Below are 10,548 nucleotides of genomic sequence, written 5' to 3' on the forward strand. Positions count from 1 at the left end.
CTGTTATATCAGTGGTGCTGATAATATTATCAACATTGTGGTACTGGAGCAGTTTGTTACCTGACAACCAGTTACTTTGCTGCTACATCCCTTCCTCCTCCCATTCCTACTCCTAGGAAAATGTCAGTTCTGCCAAGACCTGTTGCCCAAATCCAGGTGCCACTTTTCTCTACTGTGCTTGTTCTTTCCTCACAGGTGGGTGATTCTGGTATCACAGGACTGATTGTTAAGCCTAGGCCAGTCTGCAGGTGCTGTGGAGAGCCTGGGCCAATTTCCAGGACCAATTACCTGTGATGGAGGTGGGGCAGTAGTTGGACTCTCTGATGCCCCACAGCCTGATTCAGTATGAGGCTTTGAAGTTTGCATGCCGGGTGATGGTAAGGTGTGTATTCATGTATTTTATTTATACCCATTGGTAGCTATCTCTATTCGATTCATAGCATAATGTGATATTATATATATATATATATATATATATATATATATATATATATATATATATATATATATGTGGTTATTCCCTACCCCACCTACCCAGTTTTCAGCACTTATTAGGGTGAATGTATGTAGCATTCTCTGGGGAAGCATTGCTGGGGCCTTAGACGTCATATGACGGTGTGACACAGGATACTCAAACAAAGGATGTGACGACCCAGTTGTTATTCCTGCAGCACAACCTAATGACCAAACACTTGGGGCAAGAATAAAGACTAAACAGTGTACTGGCTTATTTGTATATGCCAAGGAATTTCTGTAGATGAAGTCACCAGGAGGCTACCATATAAAGTCGGGTTGAAAGTGGGGTTTTGCGGGGCTCAATTGGCCGATGCTTACTTTGTTCTGTGGTTCTGTTTTGTAATAGCCTGGTATTGACCTACACCCATCCTGACTTTGAGTTTGCCCTGCCCTGTTTTACAAACAGCTAAGCAAATGTAAATCCCTGTATTATAACCTTTTTAAACATATTGTGTGTACATATACCCACCCATTGGATGCCCTAATTCTGGTCCAATAATGATATAATGAACTGCAAGTTCATGAACTGCCCATGTGTGCCCCGCATCTTATGGCAATAATAGGGGTCTGCATTGTGGTGGGCCCACTATGGTGTACATAACACCATGAAATGTGGTGTATGTGTAGGCCCAACACTATGAGGCTGCAGGGGCTAGCAGACCCCCAGCTCAAGCTCATTTATGGGTTCAATTTAGTGTTGGCAGCCCACAGTCATTCCACAAGTTTAGCTGGCCCAATGGGTCTCTGCATCTACCTCACATGTCAAGATGGTAACAGGACCTAGGGTAAGCTGTCCACAGTGGGCACACTTGGGCCCGAAAGTTGCATGTTTGCTGGATCAGAACTGGATTTAAGAGTCTTGATACAGTGTTTGATATTTTAGAATTATGCTTAGTATAGCAAAGATACATTTTGGACCCTTAGGCAAAGCCTGTAAGCTTCTTTGCTTCAATAATACAAAATACAATAATGTGTAAGTAATCAAAATTTATTACATTATTCATAATACTTAATGTTTATTTATTTATTTATATTTATAAAATGTATTTATTTACAATGTAGAAATCAAGTTAAATGTAAATAATTCATTCAGAAAACAAAAGGTTTTGAGTAAAAGTAAAAGTAAATACAGTCAAACCCACTTATCTCGACCTCGGTTAACTCGCCAACCCTATTAAGTCGACGTTTTTGAAGTGGAACCGCCAAATTCTCGCTTTGTCTTAGCATTTTTTAATCGGTTATGTAGATTTTTTGTTGTGTTATGTTGTTATGTTGGTTATGTCACCGAACCCTAATATCTCGAGCACAAGGGGGGGCAAATTTGCCACTTAATGTCGGCTATGTCAGGAATCCCCCTGCCACTTATACTTGATACTTATTTTATTTATTTACTTAATTTTTATCCTTATATTCTATTTTTCATGTTTATACGTAGGACAGTCATAAAAACAAGTGTTCAGCTACATGTTGTAGTCTGTATCAATGTGTATGTGACAAATACAATTTATATTTCATATATTATATTCCTCTACCCATTCTTCACCTCACATTTGTAGTCTCTTGTTATAAACACAGGCTGCACAACAGCCCCTCACCTCCACACACTCACGGTCCGTTATTGTTTGTGCATGATCGTATGTGTTGGTTCATGACGGTCTGTGTAAGCGTGTATACGTATCCCGCTACGTACCCTTCTTCTCGGACTCCGCATTCTCTCAACGGCCCCCCGGATTCCCCCGATCCTGCTGTTTTCCATGTTCACGCTGTCTGCACCACATTTATCCGTTGCTGCCCCGCGCTGTGCTTTCCATAGCGCGGATCCGTGGATTCTCTACACGAACTGTCTTTGCTTTCACAGGTTGGTGGACCGCGCTCCCAGAGCGCACCACTGGATATTACTGCTTCTCTACAAATATTGGTGGATTATCTCCTGAGTATTCTCAATAAACTTTGTTTGCGTTTAATTCGGCTTCCACCTCCTTATCCGCATTACAGGTTTTCTCGATCCGCATGACCAATCAAACAAATCGCGGCAACGATGTTGTGGAAAAAACCTCCAAAAACACGTGCATGTACATTCTTATTTAATAACGCACATCATGTACATAAAGAAATTTCAAGCACGTTAATATATTGCCGCCATATTGGTTTTCGTTTATCTTGATCATCGGTTATCTCTACGCTTTTTGGCGTCCCCTCGGCCGGCGACATAACCGGGTTCCACTGTAAACTACATCCATAATTTAAGGAAAATCATTACATTAAAAAGGTTTGGAAATGGTGAACATTTTGCTGTTTGATTAAAATAGGACACATCTAACTACAAAATTGGGCAATCATTTCATTTTAATTGTTCTTTTCCATTTTTAAGTCATTTCTTTGGATCTATTTGATTTGAACTTGTGCATAAACGTCTTCATGTCTCTGGTCTCTGGATGTTCTGGAGGATGAAGGTTTCTTAGCAAAACTCACAGCTGCATAGTTCAAGACATCTTCATCATCAGCCTGATAAAGAACAAGAGGTGTTTATACACCAGAGTGGATTAAAGACTAAAAAGAATGAGTCCATTGATATTTAGTAAATGGTTTAGTAAAATTCTCTGTACATTGTGGATTGTAGGTCAGATGTGGATTTCTTTATCAGAATAGAATCACAGTGAATAGAAGACTGGATTACCTGATTGCTGCTGATTTCAGGCTTTCGTGATGAAGCACCTAAACAATAAAACAGAAGGATATTTACATGTAGAAAATATATTCATGTTTTAATGTTTTTGGGGAAATGTATATAATAATAATAATAATAATAATAATAATAATAATAATAAAAGTAAACAAACCTTTTCTAAGATTTTTTAATAAAAGTCCAACCAGTACCACCATTACAATAACAGATATTATACTGAAGGTCACTAAGGCAAAAATCATCCAATTATCTCCTGAAACAATGAACATGTAAAACGTATGAATAGTAGATGATTTATTAACAGAGAAAGGAAATCACAATGAAAAATTCTCTTATACAAAATGAAAAGAAAATGATTTGATTAAAACACTTACGTTTTTCCTCTTTGCTATTTGAATCCTGGTGTGTAACACAATCTGTGGTGGTGTTTCCTATTCCAAGTGTAGGATTTTTATAAATCAATTAGAAAAGCAGCAGATGAACAGAAATGATAGTAAATATGAATAAAGTGAAATCCTCAACATTTACTGCATATGTACACATAATACTGGTTAAAGTGTTGATCTGGAATTAGCAGTTTATCAGAGTCAAACTGTTTACCTTCAAATTGCAGACGTGCTCCAGATGTGAACTTTATTGTAGTTCCTCCATTTCTCCACAGAAATATTCTCCTCCATCATCTTCTCTCAGGTTCGTAATGTTGAGATCAAACTGATGCTCATTTACAGTAAAACTGAAGCGATTATCATTAAATCCTGTATCAAAAGTGTATTTTGAAATACTTTTGTAACGTTTTGCAAAAAACTGAGGCACTTTTCCAAAACTCTGTCTGTACCAGACTCCTTTACTTTTGTCTGTGATCATACTGAGATCACACGCTATAGTTACATCTTCTCCACTCTTTACTGTTCTCACGTGAAGCTCCTTGATGTCAGATGTTTTTACTGTAAAAAGTGTGTGATATTTAATGGTTAATGATGTCAGTAAATGAGGTAAATATGTAATATTACTATTTGAAATGAAAGATTTGAAAATGTTCTCACCAGCTGTGCAGAGACAAAGCAGAGAGTAAAGCGCCACAAAGAGTGAGATCATCGTTCCTGTTCAGACACAGTGATAGTGAGGAAATCAACTCGTGTGTTCAGTAGAAAAGCAGCTCTCACTCACACCTGATTGGATGATTTGAATCTGTGGACTGATCTGATTGGTTCTTTCGCTCTAAAGGAATTTGAAGCTCATGGTAAATTTTAGTCTATTCTGATACTGTGTTGACTCGTAAGACCTTTTTAGAGGTGATCTACTTGAGCTCCATCATCCTGTGTGCTGGAACCTGGAAGAAGTGTAATGAAGTGCTATTAACTCAGCAGATCTAACTTTCCCAAAGAGGAATAATGTGTAATTCCACATTGGGCAGGACATGCAGTACGGTATGGTTCTTTTACACATCATTTGATTAATGTACATGAAAGTATGTAATGGAAGTGAGCTTGTATATGGGGTCTTATGGTAGGTATAAGACAATTAGGGTAAAAGCTCATCTGTCTTATTTAAGATGGAGACACAAGAAAGGTTTACAGGAGATGTTGCGTTTGTCTTTTAAAAATGTTATATTGAGGGGTTAAACTAGTGTATGTAATTTCATAGTAGTTGCCTTCGTCAATGCTGGATAAGTACTGACATTGCTTTGCATTATGTACTTTCATAATATCTCGTTTTTTGACTAAGTATTCTCTATTTGTGTGAAGGTTGTCTTAAGTTGGTAAATAGGGTTGTAGTTCATAATAGAGGAATATTCAGAAGTTGTCACACAAACAGAGCCATGCCACTCCACTCAGTCCTCTAGGTAAAACTTCTAGTTAAACTCTTTGTCAGTTAGTCAGGATTGGTGTAATATCAGTTGTGCAGCCTGTGTTTATAACAAGAGACTACAAATGTGAGGTGAAGAATGTGTAGAGGAATATAATATATGAAATATAAATTGTATTTGTCACATACACATTGATACAGACTACAACATGTAGCTGAACACTTGTTTTTATGACTGTCCTACGTATAAACATGAAAAATAGAATATAAGGATAAAAATTAAGTAAATAAATAAAATAAGTATCAAGTATAAGTATATTAAAAGTATAGTATAATAAAAAGTAGGAAAATATGGTTAAGAATAATATATATATATATATATATATATATATATATATATATGTAACAGTGGTGGGCCGTCAGGGCAAAGCCTTCTCTGCTGGTCTGAACACTATCAGATGCACTGACCTACATTTACAACCTAAATTCTAATATTTGTTCCATGAAATTGTATTAATTTATTCCATCAGTTTATTCTCTTCATTTCGTAGCGTTTCTCTCGGCTGCACTGCTTCCAGTACGTGTATGTGGATATAAGGTTTTTTGTCCAATCAGATTTCAGCTTCTATGTGCTGCCATGTCAATCTAATCTGCCCAGGGCCTTCAGAATCAGTACTCCTGGCCGATGTACCTTAGACTATATTAGCAATGGATCTGTTCCTTTAACCAGTCAGGTTTCAAATTCGCCTCACAGGGCAGCTCGCTGGCCCAGAATAGCGTCAGCATTTTTCCGTCGTCTGATTGGTTGGTCAGAGGGGAACTTTTGCAGCCCAGTTCGACTAGCAAAACATGTCTGTAGCACAATGCACAAATTAATACATCAGAGTAAGACTTTTTTTATGCCCACAATGGCTGACAGAGGAAGATAAATTTAATTGGTCTCAGACATTCTTAAAAATAAATTTTGAAGAAATGCTAGACATTGTAAGGAGGCCAGCCATCCCCGAAGCTAGCTAGCTTGTCTCAGCCCAGGAAAGCTTATTAAGAGGTGGAGTAAGTTGAGTAAGGTACCAGGTACCAAATGCACGTACCAAATGCAATGATATACACACAAACTAGAAACTTCTGCCAGACACTCCACTAGACAATCCGAGTCTGCTATTTGTCAATTGCTGATGAGATTTTTCTTCATCATTTGTTGGGTGATGCGATAGTGAAAATTGGAAAAGTGTGTTCCGGTGGGATCAACTAGCCTATGTCACTAAACTGTGTACTTTTCTTGGTTTAACTAGCTATCCAAGATGGCGGCGCGGCAGTAGCTCGCAGCGGCCTCTCCGGATCCAAAAATGGTGCTTTCACCATATTTAGCCCGACCTTCCACAATACATGGACACCAGAGTCAGCTGTGTTCATGTGTACGACCACCAGACACTGCTACGGTACAGGCATCATGCAACCAACAATCTGCATGATGATCTTATCAACAACCTTCGCGACCTCGGCTTGCTGCGACCTCGGCCACATAGACCAGGCCCCAGCCCTCGGTGTTACCTGATGCCGGTGGCGGGAGAGGAGACCCAGCGCTGTTCGAGGAAGCGGAAGCGCGGCAACGGGCGGGTGTCCGTGCTAGGCTAAATGCTAACCCTAGCCGGCCGGCTCTCCCGTCCATTTTCTTTCAACGTCTGCTCCTGGATAATAAACTGACTACATCCGACTCCAGCAAACCACACGGCGAGAGTTTAGAGACTGTTGCGTCTTTGTTTTCACGGAGACGTGGCTCAGCGACAGAGTTCCGGACGCCGCCATCCAGCTAGACGCTAACCGTGTTTCGAGCCGACAGAAACACAGCTCTGTGCGGTAAGACTCGCGGTGGTGGCGTGTGTTTATATCAACACGGAATGGTGTAAGAACTCTGTGCTTGTTTCATGTTACTGCTCATCGCTAGTGGAGTTTGTGACTGTTAGATGCAGACCTTTTATTTACCACGGAATTCACCACAGTTTACATCGTCGGAGTGTACATTCCTCCCAGTGCTAATGCTAAGAGGCACTGAGTGAACTCTACGGCGCTATTAGCGACCTGCAGAATGCTCACCCCGACGGATTGTTTATTATCGCCGGAGATTTCAACCATGCGAATCTCAAGACTGTGCTTCCTAAACTCCATCAGCATGTGGACTTTGCAACGAGAGGAGCGAACACGCTGGATCTTGTTTACACAAACATCCCGGCGCGTATCGTGCGGAGCCCCGCCCCCATCTCGGATACTCAGACCACTGCTCTGTTATGTTGATTCCAGCATACAGACCGCTCATCAGGCGCTCTAAACCGGTTCTGAAACAGGTGAAAACCTGGCCAGAAGGAGCTACTTCTGCTCTTCAGGACTGTTTTGAGTGCACTGACTGGGACATGTTTAGAGAGGCTGCAACCTACAGCGATTCCATCAACTTGGAAGAGTACACATCATCAGTGACCTGCTACATCAGCAAGTGCGTTGACGATGTGACCATCTCCAAGTCCATCACTACACGCTCCAACCAGAAGCCGTGGATGACTGCAAATGTGCGTGCGCTGTTGAAACAAAGAGACTCTGCCTTCAGAACAGGGGACAAGGCGGCCTTAAAACAGCAAGGGCCAAACTGTCTCGTGCTATCAGAGAGGCAAAGCGCGCACGCGAAGAAAATCCACGACCACTTCCAGGACAGTGGAGACACTCGGCGCATGTGGCAGGGCATCCAGGTGATCACGAATTACAAGACCACATCACCTGCTTGTGACCGTGACGCCTCCCTCCCAGATCGCTGAGCGACTTCTCGCCCGGTTTGAGGTACAGAACAACGTGGTGGCGAGGAAGACCATCCCTCCTCCCACTGACCAGGTGCTCTGTCTAACCACAGCTGAAGTGAGGAAAACTCTATGCAGAGTTAACCCACGGAAGGCTGCTGGACCTGACAACATTCCTGGCAGGGTGCTCAGAGAATGTGCAGAACAACTAGCAGATGTCTTCACTGACATCTTCAACATCTCCCTGAGCAGTAACGTTGTTCCCACGTGCCTCAAGACAACGACTATCGTTCCTGTGCCAAAGAAATCGACTGTCTCCTGCCTCAATGACTATCGTCCCGTCGCGCTCACTCCCATCGTGATGAAGTGCTTGAGAGGCTTGTCATGAGGCACATCAAGACACAGCTTCCACCCTCCCTGGACCCAATGCAGTTTGCGTATCGTCCAAACCGTTCCACGGACGATGCCATCTCCACAACCCTTCATCTGGCCCTCACCCACCTGGATAACAAGGACTCATATGTACGAATGCTGTTCATTGATTTCAGCTCAGCATTCAACACAATCATTCCTCAGCACCTGATCGAGAAGCTGAACCTTCTGGGCCTGAACACCTCTCTCTGCAACTGGATCCTGGATTTCCTGACTGGGAGACCTCAGGCAGTCCGGATCGGGAACAGCATCTCCAGCACCACCACACTGAGCACTGGAGCCCCTCAAGGCTGTGTGCTCAGTCCACTGCTGTTCACTCTGCTGACTCACGACTGTGCACCAACGCACAGCTCAAATCATATCATCAAGTTCGCTGATGACACGACCGTGGTGGCTCCCTCCCCCCATCCTGTCCATGTTCTACAGAGGGACCATTGAGAGCATTCTGAGCAGCTGCATCACTGCCTGGTTTGGGAATTGCACCGTCTCGGATCGCAAGACCCTACAGAGGATAGTGAGGACAGCTGAGAAGATCATCGGAGTCTCTCTCCCCTCTATCATGGACATTTACACCACACGCTGCATCCGCAAAGCACACAGCATTGTGGACGATCACACACACCCGTCACACACACACTTCACCCTCCTACCATCAGGAAAACGGTTCCGAAGCATTCGGGCCGTCACAACAAGACTGTGTAACAGTTTCTTCCCACAAGCCATCAGGCTTCTCAACACACAGAACTGAACAGAACTCACACACACACACACACTCACTTACACACACACACACACACACACTCACTGTGTGTTACTGTTACTGAACTGAACTGTACAACCTGGACTAAACACATTCATCACTCATCTCGATCCACTCCATCACCATTTATATATTTATTATTATTTATACTATATTCAGTACAATGTTTATATTCAGTACAATGTTTACATGCTGTTTTTGCACCTTTTATACTACAGTATAATGTTTACATGCTGTCTTTGCACCTCCTTGCTGCTGTTTTTTGCACTACATTGCTCTTTCTGTTTGTATTTTCTCCTGGGTATAGTTTTTACATTCACCTCACACAGTACTGTATATGTAAGTATACAGTAGGTTTACTAGTCGGCGCTATACTTGGTTTTTGTCTTTTGTCTTGTCTTGTGTTGTCTGTCTGCACTCTGTCTGTCTGTACTGTTCTTTTGTTTGCACTGTTTGCACCAGGCTGCACTCGATGCACTTTATGTTGTTTTGTTGTTTTTGTGTAGCACCAGGGTTCCGGAGGAACGTTGTTTCGTTTTTACTGTGTACTGTGTACCACTGTGTATAGTAAAAATGACAATAAAAGCCACTTGACTTGACTTGACTTGACTTGACTATTATCAATATTTAGATAAGTGTTTGCTGAGTTGGCTGCTCCTTTATATCTAATCAAGTTAAGTTTATTTGTATAGCGCTTTTCACAACAGACATTGTCTCAAAGCAGCTTCACAGAATTTAACAGTGAAGGTGAATGGTGTGTATTTATCCCTGATGAGCACCATGGAGACTGTGGCAAGGAAAAACTCCGTTAGATGTTGTGAGGAAGACACCTTGAGAGGAACCAGACTCAAAAGGGGAACCCATCCTCATTTGGGTGACATCAAGAGTGTGATCATAAATCAATACAGAACACTTTAGAGTGAGAAATAACATGAGCACTGGAGTGTAAGATTATGTTCTTTCTACAGTCTTTCACAGTCATTTGTGGTTATAAAACTAGGAGCTACTGAGCAACTCATAAAATAGCTCAACATTTGTGATCATCACAGGTCCAACACCAGCTTCTCCATGCTGAGCACATTAAAGGAGGTCCAGTGTCCAAACTCCACATGAGGTGGGATCCAATTGGCACTGGTACGTCTTTAGATGGTTTGGGATATTTGCGGGGTCGGCATCTACTTCTTTAAAGGTCCATAATCCTAATGAGGTGGGACATGACTGGGGCTGGAGCAACCTCAGGATGCCTTGGGATTGGTAGAGAAAGAGAAGCAGTGGAGAGAAATTAGCGTAGCTGCTGTTCATGATATTAACAGCACAAGTAACAGCTCTAAACCGGTTCTGAAACAGGTGAAAACCTGGCTACTTCTGCTCTTCAGGACTGTTTTGAGTGCACTGACTGGGACATGTTTAGAGAGGCTGCAACCAATGGTGATTCCATCAACTTGGAGGAGTACACATCATCAGTGACCAGCTACATCAGCAAGTGTGTTGATGATGTGACCATCTCCAAGACCATCACTACACGCTCCAACCAGAAACCGTGGATGACTGCAAATGTGCGTGCG

At 42.1% G+C, this 10,548-nt stretch overlaps 1 long non-coding RNA gene across 1 annotated transcript; it reads right to left on the reverse strand.

Annotated features, from left to right (window-relative positions):
- Positions 1–2,884: 2,884 nt before the first annotated feature.
- LOC124376651 lies at positions 2,885–4,357 on the reverse strand. Its single transcript, XR_006923866.1, has 6 exons — positions 4,246–4,357; positions 3,803–4,146; positions 3,577–3,633; positions 3,357–3,455; positions 3,194–3,231; positions 2,885–3,021 (listed from the first exon to the last, which is right to left on the reverse strand). It is a non-coding gene; the product is annotated as an uncharacterized LOC124376651 (long non-coding RNA).
- Between the last annotated feature and the right edge of the window lie 6,191 nt (positions 4,358–10,548).

Source organism: Silurus meridionalis, chromosome 23, assembly GCF_014805685.1.
Source record: "Silurus meridionalis isolate SWU-2019-XX chromosome 23, ASM1480568v1, whole genome shotgun sequence".
Lineage (NCBI taxonomy): Eukaryota > Metazoa > Chordata > Actinopteri > Siluriformes > Siluridae > Silurus > Silurus meridionalis.